Raw genomic sequence first — 22,012 nt, 5'->3', positions numbered from 1 at the left:
TGGATAGATTTTATAAGAAAACACTCAACTGCATTCTGGTTTAAAGGGAAATTCTAGAATATTGACCAAATTTTTACCAATCCTGGCTAAATCTTTTGTGTTGCCCAAGGGAGCTATCTTCAATTAGGAGTGTATTTTTATGCTCGGATCTAGTGGATTTCACTAGTCTTATGCAAGTCGCATCTCCGCTCTTCTCATTCTGTTTTGATTACAATAGGGAGTATAAAGTTAATTTTTTGAGATCCTACTTTCCTCTCTAATGACACCCTATTCCACGGTATGCCGTACTTAAAAATACGTAGAGCATGGATGCCTGGGTGGCTCAGTTGGTTAAGCATCTGCCTTTGACTCAGGTCATGATCCCAGGGTCCTGGGATCAAGTCCCACATTGGGTTCAGTGCTCAGTGGGGAGCCTGCTTCTCCCTCTGCCTGCCACTCCCTCTGCTTGTACTCTTTCTCTCTTTCTGACAAATAAATAAATAAATAAATTCTTTAAAAAAATACATAGAGCAATATTCTCGCTATGAGTAAAGAATCACAATTATTTTCCTTCATGATATTATAGGTATGATGCATACTATTATTAAAAGTAAATCTGGAATGGATATAATTTTATTTTGTTAAGAAAAAGGAAAAAGAATATTTTTTGTATGTGCCAGTATTTTTTTAATTTTACATATTTATTTTTGCGAGAGAGAGCGTACGCGCCATGAGTTAGGGGGAGGGGCAGAAGCAGACTCCTGTATATGTCAGTATTTTTAAGGTAATAAATGAAAAAACTCAAATAAAACCACCCTAAATAATGCAGGAAATTTATTGGTTCATATAACTAGGAAATTCAACAGTCAAGAGGGCCTGAAAATTTCTAAGACTCAAATGATGTCATTTCCCCTCAGTATCTCCCTCTGTCCTTTTCTGTCCCCATTGCCAGTCTCCGCTTTTGCTATGTTTGGGCCTCAGTTCCTCTCATTATGTTTGAACGTCCTCCTTGGGCAGGGACAGGGTGAAGAGAAACATGGACTCACACAGCTTCAAGCATAACCACTCCTCATGAAAATTTCCAGAGGAAACAGAGATTTGCTCTCTGAGCGTATAAGCATTAATCCCAAGGAAGGGCCCTCATTGGTTCTTGTTTGGTCAAATGTTTAATGCTGGGCCCATTGTCGCTGTAGCCACTGGAGAGGTTTAAGATTGGCCAGACAGAGAACATGTGCTCATTTCAGTGGTCAAGGCGTGAGCGCTGTGATTAGCAGCCCTTCTAGAACCACCAGGAGTGGGAATAGGCACCGTTCCCCAAAGGGAGTTGGAAGCTATCAGTGGAAACCGGCTGTAGTGTTCTCCGGGGCGTTCTGTGGCTCTGGCAGACCATAAACCTCAGGCAGGGTTAAAGCCAATCTAGCCTTAATCATTTGAGCTAAAAAGGGGATTCAGGTTAGAAATAGAATAACTTTATTATGTTGCCAGAACCTACTGTCCCAATGACTCATACAAAAACCCACGGACCCGCACACAAACACTTAGTGAGCGCCTACAACACCCTGGAAAGACGCACAATGTTGTATTTAATGAAGCGCCATACCACTTATCAAATGTGTGACTTTGGATACGTTACTATTGCTTTTCTTACTTCGATGTCCTTATCTTTAGTGGGAATAACAATATTCAATAGCTCATAAGGTTATTGGGAGTTTAAATATGTTAATATAGGTAAGGCAATCGATAGTCCCCGGCTCACAGTAAATGCTATACGGATGATGCTTGTCGGTTATATTCACATTCATGTTAGAATTCCACGACCCTGGGCAGCCTGCTTCACATCTCTGTGCTTTCGGATGCCCTTCTATCAGATGGGAATAATACACCTACTTCAAAGTGTGCGGTTTAGGTAAAAACGACACGCGTAGAGCATCAAGCATATTGCAAACAAACAAGCCTGGCCATCGTCAGGTGGGAAACAGACCGCTTTACAACCCCTGACCCCTCCCGCGCGCCCTCACCATGGAGAGAGGAATCCACAATCTGGTGGTAGAGCAGAGCCTTCCTGTTGATTGCTCTCCCAGTGAGCGTAATCCAGTGTTACTCTTGAAAAGTCACTCCAAGTCCCTTGCTGGTCTGTGCCCCCATGCTCTGTTCCTGGCCTACGAACAGGTTTTTTTTTTTTTTCCCTGTCTATGAACAGTTTTAACATTTGATCTAAGTAAATGAGCAAAATCAATGTACTTTTGATACTGAAAGAGAAAAGGCAATTTCTCACCATTTAGATGATAGTTGACTCTTCTCTCTTCCTGCTTCGTGCTTCCTGTTCCAATCCACAGAGCCTTGTTTGAAATGTTAGCCTTAAAAATGACCAAAAAATACTGCCTAAATCACCTTTCACAAGAAGTGCGAGAAGTTAACCATATGATAACAATTACAATCACCCGAGCTCTAGCTAGAAATGTTAAAGGTTGTTTAAGAGCGGATTCCCAGCTGTCTCCTGTATCCAGCTTTGTCCTAAATAATTTCTGGTAGAACTTTATCATTTTTCCTTCCTTCTGATGGCATCTTACCCTTAAAACTCTTCCCAGAAATAGAATCTTGCTTTAAGTTCTCTTAGATTCTGAAAGTAGGCAAAATAGTTGGATAAAGTGAGACACCGGGCAGCTTTAAAAAGTTTTGCCTGTGCCAACCTTATTTCCTCGTGGTTTTTCTTAACGAGACACCTGTTTACTAGTAACTGTACGAGGCAGTATAGCTGACTTGGCCCAGGAAATGGGGAATGTTGGATGTCTAATTGACACACGATAAACTATACACATTTAAAGCATCAACTTTGATGGGGCGCCTGGGTGACTCCGTTGGTGAAGCATCTGACACTTGATTTCAGCTCAGGTCATGATATCAGGGTTGTGAGATCGAGCCCCATGTTGGGCTCCCCGCTGGACAAGGAGTCTGCTTAAGATTCTCTCTCTCAAAGAAAAAAAAAAAAAAGATTCTCTCTCTCCTTCTGTCCCTCCACCCCCTGCACACACCCTCTTTCTCTCTCCCATTCTCTCTCTCTCTAAAATAAAATAAAATAAAATAAAATAATAAAGTGTCAGCTTGGTAAGTTTTGACTTATATATACACCTGTGAAGCCATCACCACAATCAAGAAAAATACCATATAAATCCCCCCCAGAAATTCCATATGGAGTTTGGATGTCTCGTCCTTACTTCTAAAGTATGTCCATTTTTTTTCCAGGGTAACGAAAAACACTATTTTCTTACCATTAGAAGCAAAAATTTTAATACATGCGGGAACATAGACAGAAGCTGGGGGTGGGACAACACCATTACAAACTGGCTTTTAGAAGCGGGAGAGGTACCGGTTACCCCATTACATAGAGTATCTGCTTCCTAGCTACAGGTCTGCTAACTATAAAAAGACTTTGGGGGAAGGAGTTATCCTTGGGGGATTTCAAACTAGACTCATCCAGCCTGATGGGACTCTCTGAGGTCTTATTATAAACAGATGGGAAAGAAAGCACATTGTCTCCCCTCGACCTATTTGGAGTCACTGAAAAAGTCACCAGTGAGGTGGATGGCTGTGAAGACGTCATCCCCTGATTTCTGAAGCAGAGCTCAATCCACAAGACCCAACAGTCCCAGGTAGAGACATGTACTAAGAAACTAAAAGAAAGAAAAAAAAAAGATAAGACCAGAGGAAACATCCGTCCTCCCTGAGTCACTGCAGCTTCTGAGCTGGATCCTCTCGGGAAGGACTGAAGAATTATGAAACGTTTTGGCTCAGCAGGAGGAAGGAGTGTTCACCAGATTGTCCTGCAAAGTTCATGCAGGAAATTATCCATCAGGTGGGAGAGGATAACCCTGCAATTCCATCCAGATGAGACATGATCAGAACAATGAAGGGTCTACATTGAAAAATGAAACAAAACCAAATGAAATAAAATGAGATGAGACGAGGTGGGAGGAGGAGCTGGGAAGAGCGGCAGCATTTGAAAATGCGGCATGCCAGTTCATTATACTCCTGGACCTTAGAAATTCTTTTTCCTACCATTCCATCCCAGAGCTCTGATTCTCATCTCTTAAATTCCTTGGAAGTCCAGGAGTGGACCTAAGGGGAGGGGGAAAAGGGAGCATCCATTGTTCGGGGGCAGGGGGTGGTAATATGTAATTGTTGAAATGGATTCAATATGACTGAATCTAAATAAACATACAGCTTTATCAGCCAGAGATGAAAGGGTCTGACCAGCTCTGAGCCTCTTTCCCTGAAAAGCACAGAGATACTAAAACGGAATCTTATCAAGGGGTTTTAGAATCCAGAAGGAGATAGGAAGTAGCAGACTTAAAACATACACCAGATAGGATCTGGAGACAAGTTGAACCAACTGAATTCCCTTTGTCTCTCCTTCCATGTTCCTTCTTTGGGAAAAGCTGATAAATATCTGTGTGCAAAGGCACTGGGGAATTCAAGAGACAGATACTTCTAAAATAAAAGAAAAACTCACCCAACTGTATGCGAAAAAGCCCTTTTCCTTCTTCACATTGGCACAGTGAACAAGCCCAAGGTGGCTAGTCTTGGACTCGCTCGTCTAGGCACTAAGTTCTAGAGGCTTCTGTGTTGGCCAGACTTGTTTACTGCTGCTCTAGGGGCTCCCTCAAACCCAGGGGGACCCAGGCATGAGCACCCACCATGAAATCAGAAGCCTCTCTGAGCAGGGCAAATCGGTGTTGTGGTTCTATCTTCCTGAGGGATTTGTAGGGCCACCCCAGGAAGGAAGCAGGAGTTTCTATGCCTCTTCCAGCGGGGAGCAGGGTGCCTACGGAAGGGTCGCTATTAAACAAGCAATTTAGAGAAAGAAATCATAATTTGATATTTAATATAATTTGAAATTAGGATTTTCATTTGTGTTCATTTAAGATTGAAAGCACAGATGGGCAAAAAAGAAAACCACTGTTAACATTTTCTCAAGTATGCTTCAAAACCTTCATAAAACCAAATGGAAGATGACACTTACTCCTTTTTTATAATTTGCTTGCCCCTCCCACTTAGCTATACATGCAATGACTACGTCCTCATACGTTTACCGAATTCCCCTGTATTCGATAGCTTGGTTGTTACCAGTCTTCTGTTATTATAAACGACCTGCACCTAAATCTTTGTGCAAATTTCTAATTCGTTTCCTTAGGATAAATTCCTAGACGTGTTGAGTCAATGCTGTGTACGTTCTGTGGCTTCTTAGAATGGTCATTGTCAAACTGCAACCTTCCCAACACCTACCCCTGCTCCAAGTTTTATCAATTTTCATGCCCATCTGTGACACTTGTGGCTACCTCTGGGTAATGTCAATCTTCAGCTAATCTGGTAATGTAAAAAAGGTCACACTCTTGTTTTATTTTTTCAGTAGACTTGAAACGATGGCTTATTGAATGTGTCCACCCTCCATTGCCTCCCTGGAGCTTCTGGGCTTGGCCGATCTCAGGCTCACAGAGACACTAACCTCTAGGACCAGGGCAACCATCTGCAGCTGTTTCGTTCCTTTCATTACTAGTAAGGTGAAGTATTGTTCATTTAGGTATTGTCCATTTGTTTTTCTTTTACTAACTTACAATTCATCCCCTTAGCCCCTTTTTCTATTGTGATATTCATCTTTTTCTTCATAAGAAACTTTTATATGTAAAAGATATTCTTTATCAGATATTAATACAAGTTATGTATTTCTTCCAAGTTTGTCATTTGCCCTTTAACTTTTTAATAGTGTTTTTCATATACTCAAAAAAAGTTTTGTTCAGATTTAAAAAAAAAAAAGATTTCTGCCTGGGGATCATGCTTACAAAGTTCTCCATTGATCTCTGCTCTCTGAGGGAAGATGATGGCTTTTAGACAATGCTTCCTCAAACCTCCATGGCTATACTTTATTTATTTTTGACCAAAAAGAACAGACACAGTGAATAGATCGATGAGATTTATATCATAGTGGAATAAAATATTATATATTTTTGTTTACTGGAGTTGGCTTGCTTTTGCTCATTTATCACAGAGCAGGAAAAGTCCATTGAAAGCCCCAAATACAAAATGACATCCAAAGGCACACTGCTTCTTTGTCTGCTCAGATTCGTTCGGAACCTTGTGTCTTTGGGGGGAATTCTGAGCAGACACATTCACCTTACCTCAAGTTCCTTCTTTGCCCCTGAGCACCTTACCTGCTAAATACTCAGTTTGTTAAACCAGTTGGAATGACTGCCTCTAAAGCAGAGCCAAGAGGAGAGCCTCTTTGTTAAAAGAGTGTTTCCCAGAGAATTGTTCAGATAGAAAAGTGATCAATCCATGGGGGTGAGACAGGATGGGGTGGCATAGTCCTCTACTCAGGATGACCTTAAATATTCTTCAAAACCCTATGATCCAGCAATTGCACTACTGGGTATTTACCCCAAAGATACAAACGTAGTGAAGAGAAGGGCCATATGCACCCCAATGTTCATAGCAGCATTGTCCACAATAGCTAAATTGTGGAAGGAGCCGAGATGCCCTTCAACAGATGACTGGATTAAGAAGTTGTGGTCCATATATACAATGGAATATTACTCAGCCATCAGAAAGAATGAATACCCACCATTTGCTGCAACATGGATGGCACTGGAGGAGATAATGTGAAGTGAAATAAGTCAAGCAGAGAAAGACAATTATCATATGGTTTCTCTCATCTATGGAACATAAGAACTAGGAAGATCGGTAGGAAAAGAAAGGGATAAAGAAAGGGGGGGTAATCAGAAGGGGGAATGAAGCATGAGAGACTATGGACTCTGAGAAACAAACTGAGGGCTTCAGAGGGGAGGGGGGTGGGGGAATGGGATAGGCTGGTGATGGGTAGTAAGGAGGGCACGTATTGCATGGTGCACTGGGTGTTATACGTAACTAATGAATCATGGAACTTTACATCAAAAACCAGGGATGTACTGTACGGTGACTAACATAATATAATAAAAAAATATTATTATAATAAAAAAAAACCTTTATAAAACCTCAGACTCGAAGCTGGAGAAACAATTGGCTTCTCTGAATTTCATGGTGGGCACATGTACTTTGCACATGAGAAATTCATTTTACGGAAAGGGGTAATAGCCAACAGGAAAATCTCACCCACATTATCTAGAAATCCACCCTGTTAAATGACCTAAGTCTAAGTGGCTAGAGTACATCTCAGTTTTGTGCCTGCCCAGCAGCACACATTCTCTCTTCTTAGGTTGCTGGAACTTTGGCTTTCCTTGGAGGAATCTTACTGCCCTCACTCTCCAAATAAATAATTTGACAATAGGGGTGCTGAGTCCATTCCCTGATGCTATGTAAGCATAGGGTCAGACCTAGCCAATCAGTGTCCCATTTCCTTCGGCTGCAGTGATTGGTTCAAGGACAAGCACATGACTCAAGCTGACCAATAAAATTCAATGCCTAGACTTTCTTTGAGATTAATAGGAAAGAGCTGTGTTCTTTTCACCAGCGATACTGATCAGACAGGTTGTGAGCCTGAACCTTAGTCGCCACCTTGTCCTATCATGGGAGAAACCTGTCAGAAGGCAACCTGCCTGCTCAGAGGAAAGCAGAGCCAAGAAATAGAAGGGTACTGAGTCCTGACTCCTTCAGTGAGCCCCTAGTCGCACCATGCCGGAAATTGGAATCTCCCCTAAACTGTTTCTTGAACCAACAAACTCCCTTTTCTGCTTACGTTCATGCGACATGACATTTTTGTCACCTGAGCACTATTTCTCAGTAATAAAAAAAAAAAATTACCTAGTATAATCACTTACTTTGTATTTTAATTCCTGTTAAATCTTNGTGAAAGGAGTGTTGGTTTGGGAGTCTGGGGTGTAACCCTACCTTCACTAACTACTTTCAAATCCTTGGGCTAGTTCCTTCATTTGTGTGGGCTTGCTTTTTCTCATCTGTGAAAGAGGTTGTTGGAAGAGAGAAGCTCTAAATGTATCTTCTGAGGCCATAAGGCTTAGCTCTGTGGTAACATTACGTCAACACTTCAAGTTAATCTGAGGTTCCGTCTCTAACTGCCACCTCCACATCCAATGACAGATGACACATGTATTTAGAAGTTGAAAACCAAATCAGAAGGACCACATATTCTCTAAGGAACTAGGGGGTAGAGCAAGACTATCTCTAAACCCTTGCTAGGATCTAGATTCCTCTGGAAGTGTGTTAATGAGGTGAGTAATATATTAGTACATTAACTATTGTAACTATTGTATAGATTAGCAATAAATATTTTGCTTTAAAAAGGTTTTACTGCTCCAGTGTTGCTGAGCTAAAGTAAACGAAGATCCTAGTATGTCAACAGATGACACAAGTGTTCAGAAGTGATGCTGTCTTCTCCAAGCACAGGCAGAGAGAAGGCAGGAAGAGAAGCTGGTCACACTCCCAAGTAGCCTGAGTCATATCTCCATTATTTACTTTGGTGAATTAGCAATGCTCAGAACTTCAGACAGAGTCACAGATGAATGAGCTTTGAGAAATACAAATCAAATTATGTAATTTCTCTGCTTCCAGTCTCTCATTGATTCCCCAGTGCCTTCAGAAGTACGTCGAAAACCCTTGGTATGGCATAAAGCTCTTTGTGATGTAAGCCTTGCTTCTGATTCCATCTTGCAGCACCATGTCCTGCCGTTGCTCTCTCTGTCCCTGACCTACTTTAACAGGGTAATGCAGGTAATGCATACAGAACACTTCGCGGTCTTCCCACCACTTCGTAAATGCTTCTAAATGTTGGCGATCATTATTGCACATGAGTGACACTCACGGTTACCCAAAGAGGCATTACTGGTCCTGGGCCTGTTTGCCCTGAATCCAGCCCCACCCTTTCCCTGCTCTGTTTTTACCCATCACGAGTGACCCTTGCAGGCTGCGTTGTTTCAGATGCCCAGGTGGTTAGGTGGGGCCGCTGAGAGGCACGGGTGAAATCACGGAGGATAGGAAGAAGGGAGAAGGGGGGTGTGTCCCTCCTTGCTGCCTTGGTGGCTTCTAAAGCAGTAGGTACCTTTCTTCTGCAGTTCCAGCTCTCCCCAGACAGGCCTACGGTGGTTTTAGCTCTGGGTTTCAGCCCTTCTTTCTCCCTCTAGCAGAGGTGACGGTGGCTTCCTGCTGATGCCAATTTCCGCATTGCCTCATCAGCCAGTGTTCAGCTCTCAGCATCTCTCTCTGTCATAGAGCCGCTCCCCTGCTTTCGAGTCCCTCTATTGTATAAACACGAAGAGGTGTCTGTTTTCCGGGGGAGACCCAGACTGATTCACAGAACCTTCTCTCCCACTGCAGGCCTTTGCTTCCTCTCTCCTTCTGCCTGCTCACCCTCGAAGCCAGCTTTAGTCATCCTTCGAGACTTTGCTCTACCATCACCTTCTCTTTGAAGCTGTCCCAATGCTTCCACCCGCTTCTTCCTGAAGAGTGAATTAGGTATCCCTCTCCTACACATCTCTCTCATAGAAAGTGGTTTATTTTTGGAAACCATGACAGACTTGATTTTCTTAAAAGCAAGTACACTGTTGTATTCGAGAGGGTATCTCAAATCTACCGTATAGAAGATGTGTTGATTGAATGAATGACTAAATGCATAACTAAAGAAACACTTTTCAAATCCAGATAAAAATCATTGTAAACTGTCATGTCTCCTTTTTTCTTGCTAAGAGAACCCCAGTTCTGTTTGGAACGGCAATGTTCCCAGCCCTAGGAAGGACTTGCGTTTCCAGCCTCCCTTGCCACTCAAGCGGTCTATCCATTGAAACAAGTGGAAGGCTGCTGAGGCGGTTTCTGGAAAAGCTCTGCTTTTCTAACAGAGGGGAAAGCCACAGCCCACATCACCTGTCCTCCCACCTGCTTTTTCTGTGCCTTGAACACTTGTGTGCTATCCGGAACTGACATGAAACAATGAGCATAAGGGGAAAAAGCCAACACATTTAAGGCAGCAAAGCAAAGGACAGAAGGAATATGGGTCTCCTGTGGCATCGCCAGGTTTCTGGATATAAGAGAAAAATAAACTCTTCTTTTGAGCTTTGTTCATCTAGTTTTGCATCACTTACAGTCAAATGTATATCTAATGGGTAGAATCTGCCATTTGGGGATAACGTCTAATTTTGCTCCCTTCTCTCATCCTGGAAAATAACATATGGCACAGTCACAATTAGACTATCCAGTACCTGTGGCTAATTTGGGGAGTCCAAAGAAAAAGTAGGATGATGGATGCTACGGTTAATTTCATGTGTCAACATGGCTAGGCTACTGTACCCAACTATCTGGTCAGACACCATCCTAAATGTTGCTGTGAAGGTATTTTTAGAAGAGATTAACATTTAAATCAGTGACCTTTGAGTAAGGCAGATCACCCACCATCATGCAGTGGGCCTCATCCAGTTGGCTAAAGGTCTTAAGAGAGAAAGACTGAAGTTTCTCAAGGAAGGGGGAATTCTGCCTGCAGACGGTCTTTGAACTTGAACTACAAGCTGAACTCTTCCCAGGGTTACTAGCCTGTGGCCTGCCCTACAGATTTGGATTTGCCAGCCCCCACAATTGTGTGAGCCAGTTCCTTAAAATAAATCTCTCTCTCTCTCTCTCTCTCTCTCTCACACACACATGCGCGCGCGCACACACACACACCATATTCTATTGGTTCTGCTGCTCTGGAGAAACATGACAAATACATTGGGTATAAAGAAACTCAGGGAACCAACGATCTTTTATTGGAAACAAAGACCCCTTGAAATATACACCTTAGTGGAAACCGTTAAGAATTATTATTCCAAATTCTGTGGACCATGTTTATAATTTTTTTCTTTTTGAAATTTGGGGTAAAGAAAAACTTTATCTAGCACCATTTCTCTTTTGATCAGAGAAGAGCTTACATTCCTTCCAGGCTCAATTTCATCCATCTCTAGCATTCTTCTTTTTTTGCTCTGTGAACCTGCATCCGTTAGAACCTGGCTCGATGGCCCCTGATTCACCAGCCAGTTTTCTACCAAACGCAGAGGAAGCCTTCAGTCCCTGGGGTTCACATTTATAAGCTCATTTTATAATGCAGAGAGTTTCTTTGTTGCTGTCAGAGTCCAACCTATAGGCCCATCTTCTGCTGCCTGGAATGAAAACTTACGAGATGAGGAGAACCTATCAACAGGAGTGAATTATTTATGAAATCAGACTTTAGCATTTTAACTTCTGAGCATCTTCCTGGGTTGGACAGCTGAAAAATGACAGCATTTCTGGGTAGTGGGATGAAAGCCATATTGAAGCACAGATGTTAGTCTGGTTCTCACCTGTTCTTCACTGATGGCTGAATAGTCTGAAACAGGCTGGCCCCGTGCGGAATCAGGCAGTATAGACATGACCCCACCTTCCTGTCTACTTTACATCCTTCAGCCAGCTAATCTCTGTGATGTGCCCCTTCCCTCTGTGGCCACCATTGCCCTCTCCTCCTCTCCTGACAGAGAGAGAGACAGAGAGAAGGCAAAGAGCCCCTTTCCCTGTTAGATATCTTCCACGGCCCCATTTATGCAGATGGACAATTTAATCAGACACACTCCAGGTTTCTTTAAACCTTCATTGAGCAGGGGTCTGCAAACCCTGGCCCTTGGGCCAAATCCAGCCTACATAGTCCTCTCAAGTTAAAAATGTAAAAAAGAAGACTACATGACAGAGATCACGTGTCACCTACAAAGCCTACGATATGTGTTCTCTGGCTCTCACCGGGTAGTTGGCTGACCCCTCTGGATTCTAGAGGAGTAAAGTCCTTACTGTAGAATGGTACGCAGGAGGAAGGGAATGGAGGAATTTTGTGGTATGAGGCTTGGGCCAGCTCTGTTTAAAAACAAACAAACAAAAAAAGATACAGAAGTCCTTGAAAGTTTGGGGTTGTACAACTTGTCCACAGGAAACAGTTGTATTGTTGATAGGTTTCTTTTTTTTTTAAGGTTTTTTATTTATTCATTTGAGAGAGAGAGAGAGAGAGAGCAAGCAAGAGCAGCAGGGAGGGGCAGAGGGAGAGGGAGAAGCAGACTCCCAGCTAAGCAGAGAGCCTGATGTGGGGCTCGATCCCAGGACCCTGGGATCATGACCTGAGCCGAAGGCAGACACTTAATAGATTGAGCCACCCAGGCTCCCCTGTCGATAGGTTTCTAAGACTGGAAAAGCCTCGTGCCTTTAGAGTCACAGATTCTGTTGAAAATTAAGCACTGTTTCTATTAATACTCTGTACTTCCCTTGCACCAGGTACTTCCAAAACACTTTTCATGCGTTTATTCTACTTAATCCCCACAGACACTCAAAGAGGTAGGCGTAGTTACTAGCCCCATTTTTGTGGATAAGTAAAACAAATCTTACAGACTGAATTGGTCCAGGATACACAGCTGGTTAGAAAAAGCACCTGGACTCAAATTCATGATCAACGGCAACATGCAACCACACGTTACGTTGTTTTCCAGTTCTGAGAAAGGTAGTGTGACAGCTCTTCTTTCCGGAGCCCATTGGAAGGGTTCTTGATTCTCGGGCGTGCTTCCCCATGCTTTGCTGCCCTTCTGTTTCCCATCCTCCAGCCCCGGTCTTCTCCAGCCTACTTCCTCTCCTAACACTGGACCGGCGTGGGGGTGAGGGGCGACTTGAGCAGTGCAGTCGTGTAGCTGCATTATGCAACCTTATAATATATCCCAGCCCTTCAGGAAGTTTGACAAACTGGACTGTGTGTTTAGATTTCTAAACTCGGAGACATTTCAGAGCAAAGAGGGTCTGGCTGTGTCCTCCAGATGGCTCCAAATGGTTTTACTCTTCTGTGCATGGTAGGGTTGCCGCTGCCACTGGAATACAGCTGTTTATAGAGTCTGTGAAGGGGAATATGCGGGGAATGTCTATGGTGTAGGCCTGCTTCTTCCTCCCTTAGGAAGGGCGAGCCGCCTGGCCTGCGAGTTTCCGTGTGCGAACAGACCTAATGGGTTCAAGAAGGATTGAAGGGTTGCAAAGGATTCATGGCCCCAGCCCCGCACCAGGCGAGCAGGCCTAAGGCGCAGTGTGCCAGGGGGTCTGTATGAGCTCTCTGTGGCTGCCGTGACGAATCATCACGAACTGGGTGGCTCACGGCAGCAGAGCTGTCTTCTGTCACAGTGCTGAAGCCCAGAGCCAAGGTGGCAGCAGGGCCACGCTCCCTCTGGAGGTCTGGGGAACAATCTGGTCTTTGCCTCCTCCAGCTTCTGCTGGCTGTGGGCTTAGCCTGACTCATGGCTGCATCACGGTGTCTCTGCCTCTGTGGTCACATAACCCCTCCTCTTCTGTCTGTCTTCTTCTCTGTGTGTCTCTCATACGGACACCTGGGCCTGGATTTAGGACTCACCCAGAGAATCCAGGATGATCTCTTCTCAAGATCCTTAACTTAATTATGTCTCTTTTTCCAAATAAGGTGACCTTCACAGGTTCTGGAGATTAGGGCATGGACATATCTTTTTTGAGTCCATTAATCAGCCCATTGCAGGAACTAGCAAGAGCGAGAGAAAAAGGGAGAAGCCAGGGCATGGAAGGAACCAGTCGCCTACCCAAGAATTCTGGCATCAGTCCAACCGGCTCCAGCCCCTAATCACATTTTGTGGCCAAGGGGAAATGAACTATTTCCAATTTGCAATTAGTGGTGAGTATCACAGATACAGGGACTTAAACAGTATAGGGGTTTATGTTAATCATGTAATGAGAAGTTAAGAGATAGACAGTTTAAGACCATTGTGCTGTTCTAGCATCTTCTGGGCCCCAAACACTACCTATCCTGTTCCTTGTCTCTCCATCTAGCCTTAGTTCAAGGTTTCCATCCTTAAGACCAATGCATGGTTCAACCAGGCTGCTGAAGCCTCAGCCATCTCATCTAGATTCCAGGCAGGAAGAAGGAGGAAGAGTACGAAGGGTAGAGTGGTGTGTGCTTGTTGAGTCAGCCCACTTAGAGAGCTTCATGGAGGGTACACCCGTGCTGACGGCTCTTTGGCCAGAACCTGGTAACTTGTAGCTGCAAGGGAAGAAGGAAAAACGGTGTATGTGCATGTATGTGTGTGTTTAATCTGGGCACGCTGCTGCATCGGATAAAATGGAAGGTCAGTTAGTTAGTTAGGAGGGAGAGAAGAGATTCTGGGTGGGCAACTAGAGCGCTCTACCATGGGGGCCTTAAGAGCCATGCAAGTCTTAGCGCTCATGTGGCAAGTGCAGAGAACCCTGTTAGCTCTAACTTGTAGTAATAATAGAAGTAGCCAACATTTGCTGAGTGCCCATCATGCACCAGACGCTGAACTTGGTTCATTCCAGGTTCATTAACCCTTACAACAACCTTCTGAGGTTCATATTATCATGGGATTCTTACTTATGAATGAGAAAACGAAGGCCCAGGGAGGTCAAATAATTTGCCAAGTGTCACATGGTTAGAAAGTGGCAGAGCCAGGATCTGAACCAGATGTGCCTGTCTGTAGGCCAGGCTCCAGGATGGCTACGCCACATGGCCAGGCTGCTGTGAGACCTTGAAGACACTCAAGGGGAGGCTCTAGGTTACTCTGTCGTACGGTGACTATGTGAGCATGGCAGCAGGGCTGCCTTGTCTTTCTCATTGCTATGTTAACTACACGTGCACTACTAAGTGAACAAATGTGCTATATTCACTACTCCTTTAAAAACATTTTCTTCTTCTTCCCACCTTCTACTTAGCTCACAGCTTCAGATAGATAGATAGATAGATAGATAGATAGATAGATAGATATCTGTATCTATATCTGGTAAGTAGACTCACCCAGGCATGGCTCCCACCCAGCACATGAAAGCAAGGCTCCTTCCCTGTGCCTGAACACTGTCCACTTCCCCACCTCCATGCCTTTGTACCCACCAGTTCTTGCTTCTGGAATGTTCTCCCATCTCTCTGCTCACCCTAAATTTAAACTCTGCCTCTAAGACCCAGATCAGGGGCGCCTGGGTGGCACAGCGGTTAAGCGTCTGCCTTCGGCTCAGGGCGTGATCCCGGCGTTATGGGATCGAGCCCCACATCAGGCTCCTCTGCTATGAGCCTGCTTCTTCCTCTCCCACTCCCCCTGCTTGTGTTCCCTCTCTCGCTGGCTGTCTCTATCACTGTCGAATAAATAAACAAAATCTTTAAAAAAAAAAAAAAAAAAGACCCAGATCAAGTGTCCTCTCATCATGATACCTTCCTTCTCAGACTGCCCTTATTGGCAGCATTCTCCCCTCCCGTTTCCTATCCCTTTCTCTCTCCCTGCCCCTCAATTCTCAGTACCTCTTTTCCATATCACTCACTAGGCCTTGAGTTGTCTCATGTTTGTGTCTTTTGGGCCCACCTTAAACTGTCTGTATTTTAGGCTATATGTGTTTTGAACCCCAGGGGTGCATCTCATACTTGCTGTGTTCCCTGAGTCCCCCCAGCAGCCCGATCCCCTTCATGCCTCACCCCTCTCGCTGGCCCATATGCAGTCACAGTGCCTTACAGCACTGGCTCAGTGAGTTAGGCCCCAGTGAAGGGCTCTCATGCAGGTGTCGCACGGGCACGCTCATGCTACAATCCTGTTTATTTAGCCAAGATACAGAGCATAAGGGAAGGGAAGCGGCCACACCGAGCAGGAGCAGGTGCAATGTATCTGATGGGGTTCCTCCTTTGCTCCTGGGTTCCTTTACAACGCACAGCTGCTGGCTGCACTCTGCAGAGGGGACTCTGCCAGAGCTGAGAAAACATCCCAGGCCTCACTTAACCACTGTCCTTTCGGCCTCCGGCTCATCCCACCCCAGGAAGAACTTCCACTAACAATCTGTGTACTTGCATTTACAGAGCTGTTTACAAGCATCAAGCCCTCTGGGATGTGACCTGTACTCAGCAGCACTGAGACCACACCCTCGTCTGCAGGAAGAGGACAGGATCATGCCCCATAGACCCTGGACAACATCTCTGCATCCAGCCTTCCAGCATTCCTGAGAGCCCATTTTCCTGAACTTGCCGAGGTAGCCGACATTTCTGCATCTCGTGATCTATCACCAAGGGAAAGAACCCCATCCCAGTGGAGCTCAGGTGCCTTAGGAAGGACATGAGGCCAGTGGTAGAGCACGGCCACGCGCATCGTGCTTCCCTGGCTCTTCTGATGCTGCCTGGGAGAGGCGAAGCTCCATGCCCTTGGTGGGCTTGCTGCATCTCCCTCCTTTTGCTTTCTGCCTTCGGCCGCTCCAACCTAGATAGGGAGGAACAGGCCCTTCGTTGTGTTGCTTTGTGAACTCATGGGATCGACGCTTTAATTCCCAGTGGCATCAGCTCCATTGTGAGCGACTGCATTTAACAGACTGCAAACCCCAAATCCTGCTTCATTTAGTCTTATCAAGGATGAGACTGATGTTTAACTGAAATATTCCCTGAGAGATTTGCTATTTGCTTATACTCCAAATGCTCCTGGTGAGTCAGCTGGAACCAGCAGCAAAATAATACCGCCACAAGACCGAGCGCCATGAATGACATGTGTACTCACGCTCCATAAATGGATGCACCCCTGGCAGGTGAGTCAACAACTGTCTCTTGGACACGGTGGCGTCTCAGGCCCACATCTAGGTTCTGGGCCTCCGGAGCATCTTAGCCTACGTCGTCTTACTCGGATGCCCCTCCGCTCCACACTCAGTTAACAACTCTTGTAGATGATTCTTTGGCAGAACCCATCCCTGTCTTCCCATCCCCATCCTGCCCGCCGCTCCAGGTGAAGCATTTCTCTGCTCACACCTGGATGGGTGAGGAGTCAGAAGCAATACTGCCCTTTGTCTTCACTGTCCCCTAAAGTTCCCACGTGCTGACACCTTCCCCCTGCTCTGCTCCCGTCTTCTCATCTACCTCTTTGCTCTGCCCAACTTCTCCCTCTGTCTCCCTCAAGGAATAAATTACATAAAGTGCACAGTTCTTACATGTAGAGTGCAATAAGTTTTTACATAGGTATACACCTATGCTATCACCCCCCGCAGTCAGGCTGGGGAACATTTCCAGCACCCCCAGCAGGCTGCTTCATGGTCCTCGCCGGCTAGTACCCTCCTTCCAGTAACCACTCTTCTGAGCGCCTTCGCCACCGACTAGTTATGCCTAACTTTGACCTTCACATCAGTGCAGTCATGCAATAAGAGCTCTCCTGTGTCCACACGAGCTCAGCTTTATGCGTCTTTCCCTCAGCATTGCGTCTGTGAGATTCACCCGTGTTGTTCCTAAAAGACGAGTTTTTCGCTTTCGCCTTGCTGGGCAGCATTCCATTGTGTGACTGCGTCTGGCACGACGTGCTGAACCAGTCCCCTGGGTGGACAGTGCGCTCCGCTTCGGGGCTGTGAAGATAAAGCTGCCGTGGGCGCTCCTGTCAGCACCTGCCAGGGCTGTCCCGCCACCCCCTGTGCGTCCTCCACTCAGCCTTCCCCTGCCTCTGCCCTCGCCTCTCCGCCCCAGCCTACACACAGTGCCCCAGCTCTCCCGACAGAGAAGAAAAGAAACAGACAGCTTTAAGAACTAGACAATGGGATATTACTGAGCCAACGGAAGGGATGAATACCCCGCATTTGCCTCGGTATGGTATGGACGGGACTGGAGGGGATTATGCTAAGTGAAGTGAGTCAAGCCCAGAAAGACAATTCTCGCATGGCTTCACTCATGTGTGGAACATAAGCAATAGCTCAGAGGGCATGAGGAGAAGGGAGGGAGATCTGAAGGGGGAGAAATCAGAGAGGGAGATGAGCCATGAGAGACATGGACCCTGGGAAACAGACTGGGGGTCTCAGAAGGGAGGGGTAACCGGGTGCTGGGTATTCAGGAGGCACGTGTGGTGGGGAGCACTGCGTGTTATACGTAACTGCATGGAAAACTAATGATGTGCTGTGCAGTGGCTGACTGAGCATCAACAACAACAACGACAACAACAACAGAAAGAAAAACCTTCCAACCCGAGTGCGGCTCTCCACTGCTTCCCTCTCCTTCCCCTCTTGCCCGGGTCTCCTCCGGGAAGCAGGGAGCACTGGCCTCTCCACTCCCGGCAGCGCCTGTTCTGGGCCTGACCTTGTGGCGGCTGTCCTGACTGCCTCCTCTCCCTCTGACCCTCTCCGGGCCCCCGTCCCTCACACTCACAAGGCAGCCGTGTCTCCTCCGCCCGAACTGGTGTTCAAGTGGCCCCTAGGATGCTTTGTCCTCCCATCTGTCCGTCTGCAGACCCAGCCCCTCCTCCCGACGGCTAATAGCACTAATATTACCTCCTCCATTGCCTCAGCTGGAAGTCGTCCCCCACTCCTCCCTCCGAGCCCTGGCTGCTTGTCGTTGGCGCTGCCCTCGGACGTTAACCACTGTCTGTCTGCCTCACGTCCCTGTGACTTAGAAGTTCGTCCCATCAGGTGCCTGGGCTGGGAGTATCTGGGTGTATGATCTGTGCCTGAGTTTTCTCTGGTTTGTCCCACCACCCAGCACTTGGCTGGTACTGGTAAGGCTTATAATGAAATGAACAATATTATCCATTTTTTACTTTACATGATTTATTACTTACTACAAATAAACTATTAAGTGATTTATTATTAAATCACTTCCTAACTCTACCTATGTTATGAAGATTCTACCTCTGAAACACATCTGAAAAGTTTAAAGCTTTTAAACATTAAAGAACGAGATGAGGAAGTTGTGTGTGTGTGTGTGTGTGTGTGTGTGTGTGTGTGTGTGTGTGTGTTCGTTCGTCGGGAGTGTCAGGTTAGGGTGGCCTTGAGTTGCACGCATGTCAGTCCCTGACGGTGCAGAGGCCGTCTGAGGCCACTCAGGCCATGAGAGGCCAGGCTATTCCCAAGCACCCAGATGGTCTCAAAGATTCTTTAGCCCTGACTCTACCTTCCTGAGGATCGGAATACTTAGCAGAGAGCAGAGAGAGGAAGTGCTCCGTGGGCATTCAACAGACTTGGTGGCTGACTGGAGCTAACTCAGCCTTGCAGAATGTCCTTGTGATGCCTCACTGTCTATTTCTTGTCCCAATATTTTCACTACTTGACGACAGCTGGCTTTTCTATTTGATTTCTGTCTGTGTGCACCAGGGTGTGATCGAAAGGAACCAACATTATCCTCAATTTTTCCTCTTAGTCTTGAAATTCAACCAATCTAACCAAACCTATGATTTACCGAAAGCTAGGTGGGTATGACATCACTTTTGGATACCAAACACTCAAGTTTTGTCACTATAGAATAAGCCTGTAGGACTCTGCCTCCCAGCCTGGGGAATGAAACCCTGGAGGGGAACACGGCCTTCTTTGTAACCCCCATGGCCAGGCATTTCCCTCCCTCTGTGGGATCTCCTTCAGAGATGGCCGTGAAATTACCCGCTCCTGTCCAACAAACACTCCCAAAAGGGCAGCATTCTCAGTTGTCCAGAACTAACATTTCAGAAGAAATGCTGGTTCAATGACTTCTTAGTCTCAAATTTGTATCCAAAAATATTATTTATCTAATGGTCTGAATATCAAACTGGGGTTTTATCCTCCAGGGGTAAAAGATAAGATAGCAAAAATCTGCTTGAGAGAGAGTTTCCAGAATGAGACTTGTACTTATGAATCACCAACATTTCTGGAAGGGGGAAAAAAAGATGGTTGATTTTTTTTAAAATATATGGGCTTTATTTTTTGGAGCAGTTTTTGTCTCATAGCAAAGTTGAGGGGAAACTACAAAACTCCCATTTACCCCGTTTCCTCCACATACATCCCCATTATCAACATCCCCCACCAGAGTGGTACTTTTGTGACAATCAGTGAGCCAACATGACACGTGATGGTCACCAAAATCCACATTTTACATTACAGTTCACTGTTGGTGTTGACAATTTTATGGATTTGGACAAATGAATAGTGACGTATCGTCACCATTATAATAGTTGTACTGCCCTAAAAATTCCACGCATCTACCTAGCCACCCCTCCCTCCCTCCCTCCCTCCCTCATCACCTGGCAACCCCTGGTCTTTTTGCCATCTCCATAGTTTTGTCTTTTCCAGAATGTCACATAGCTGGAATCACACAATATTTAGCCTTTTCAGATAAGCTTCTTTCACTTAATAATATGCATATAAGATTCCTCCGTGTCTTTTGATGGCTTGACAGCTCATTTCTTTCAGGGCTGACTACTATTCCATCATCTGGTTGTGGGACAGTTGGTTTACCCATTCACCTGCTACAGGACATCTTGGTTGCTTCCAAGCACAGGTATCCCCTGCTTTCCAAAAGTTTGTGTTATGCCATTTTGCTCTTACAGAAGACCTATCTTAGTACCTGTTTTTACTAACTGAAAGAAATCTGAAGAAAATTTTCACTTTACAAAAAAAGGCCTAAAGTAAAAATAGTGTTCGGCATTTGTTTTGCAGCGAGGGAAGATCTAGAGGCAGCTGTACCCTGGGACCACACTTGGCGTCTCAGCACCCAGCCACCGGAGCCTGGAACTGTGTCTGTGAGCATCTGTGCTTTATCTCCCTTTATCCTGTGCCTCCATTAGCATGATGTGTCCTAAGGTATGAGAAGAGCCTTAGAGAGGTTATTTTTTTGGTCTGGGAATGATCAAAAATTTTCCAAAAAATTAATGATACTTGCTTCTTCACTTTATGCCATTTGAGCTTATAAAAGCGTTCATAGGAACTCTGCTTTCAGAGAGTGGGGGAAACCCATATTGGCAATTATGAAAAAAAACTGCTGTAAATATCTGTGTGCAGGGTTTTTGTGGACTTAAGTTTTCAACTGAATTGGGTAAGTAAAGGTGATTGTTTTTTGAAACAACCTGACAGACACCATCTCTGAGTCCCACCCTTAAACAAAGTTTCACCACAACTTGAGGGATTCTATACTGGGAAGAGGGTTGTTCTGGGGGCTATAGGGGAGGAGACAGGAAAGAATGAGGTGATTCTGCCCTTATTTCATGGTGTGGAAGTGAAGGTCAACATGCAAACTCATTGAGAAACGTGACATGTAATATGTGCTAAAAGAGAAACTCTAAAATGGACAAGTTATAGTTACAAAGCTGTAACTAAGCACATCCATAACAACAGAGAAGGAGAGAAGAAGTGGGACCTACTCTGCAAGTTAGTCCCTGTTTCCATAGTATTCAGATTTACACTGTAAGAGAGGTCAGTGTCCTTGTGTCCTCCCACCCCTTTCAGTGTCTTTCCCTCCCCATCAGCCTCCTCAGTCCACTGGGGACACACTGTCTTCCCCAAACAGCACCAACAAAGAGTGGAAATGGCCTGCTGTCCCAACTCACATAGAGGAGGGAAGGAACCTGTGTCTAAATGAATGTATTGCCTTCTGTACTGGGCTGAATCATGGCCCCAAAAAGATGTACCCATGTCCTAATCGCAAGAAGCTGTGAATGCTGCTTTATTTGGAAAAGGATTTTGAGGATGTAATTAAGGATCTTGAGAGGAGATCATCCTGGATGATGGGTCTTAAGTCCAGTGACAAATGTCCCCATAAGAGACACACGGAGAAGACAGTCAGAAGGGGAGGAGGCAATGTGACCACAGAGGCAGAGACACATCCATGCAGACATGAGTCAAGCTAAGCTCACAGCCACCTCCTTTGCTGGAGGAGGCAAAGACCAGATTGTTCCCTAGACCTCCAGAGGGAGTGTGGCTCTGTGGACACCTTGACTCTGGGTTCTGTGTTACCCTCCACAACTGGGAGAGAATACACTTCTGCTGGTTTACCACCGAGTTTGAAGTATTTGTTATAGTAGCCACAGGAAATGAATCCTCCGAAAGATATTTTTATTTTAACAAATATAACATGCTGATTGATAATAATTGTATTGGACACTGTCAGTCTTTGGGTCGTCTAGCATCCCTGTGTTTAGGAACGTATCAGATATGTCACGTATGACATAGTTTCATCTAAGTACAATTATTCAGTCTGTTCCAGACCTAGTCTTTCACCTTTGGCTGGAGACCTTGGTGAGCTCTGGAAGTTATCTGCTTCATGTTCTCCCATAAAGAAAACTCCTTGAACCCGTTCCCT

At 45.3% G+C, this 22,012-nt stretch overlaps 1 protein-coding gene across 2 annotated transcripts in view; it reads right to left on the bottom strand.

The window, feature by feature from the left end:
- Nucleotides 1–22,012, bottom strand: part of LNX1 (ligand of numb-protein X 1) — a 383,575-nt gene that overhangs the window by 277,201 nt on the left and 84,362 nt on the right. The window contains exons 1-2 of one of the 2 annotated variants that reach the window (XM_034671797.1): nt 16,924–17,267; nt 2,255–2,336 (exon numbers count right to left, since the gene is read on the bottom strand). The gene's annotated coding sequence lies outside the window, so the exon portion shown is untranslated. Of the gene's footprint in view, nt 1–2,254; nt 2,337–16,923; nt 17,268–22,012 lie in introns of those variants that run through there. The other variant, XM_034671796.1, reaches the window with a different exon arrangement.

This window comes from Ailuropoda melanoleuca, chromosome 11 (genome assembly GCF_002007445.2).
Source record: "Ailuropoda melanoleuca isolate Jingjing chromosome 11, ASM200744v2, whole genome shotgun sequence".
In the NCBI taxonomy this organism is placed as follows: Eukaryota; Metazoa; Chordata; class Mammalia; order Carnivora; family Ursidae; genus Ailuropoda; species Ailuropoda melanoleuca.
The sequence above is the reverse complement of the archived record's forward strand: the minus strand, read 5'-3'. Positions and strand labels throughout refer to the sequence as shown.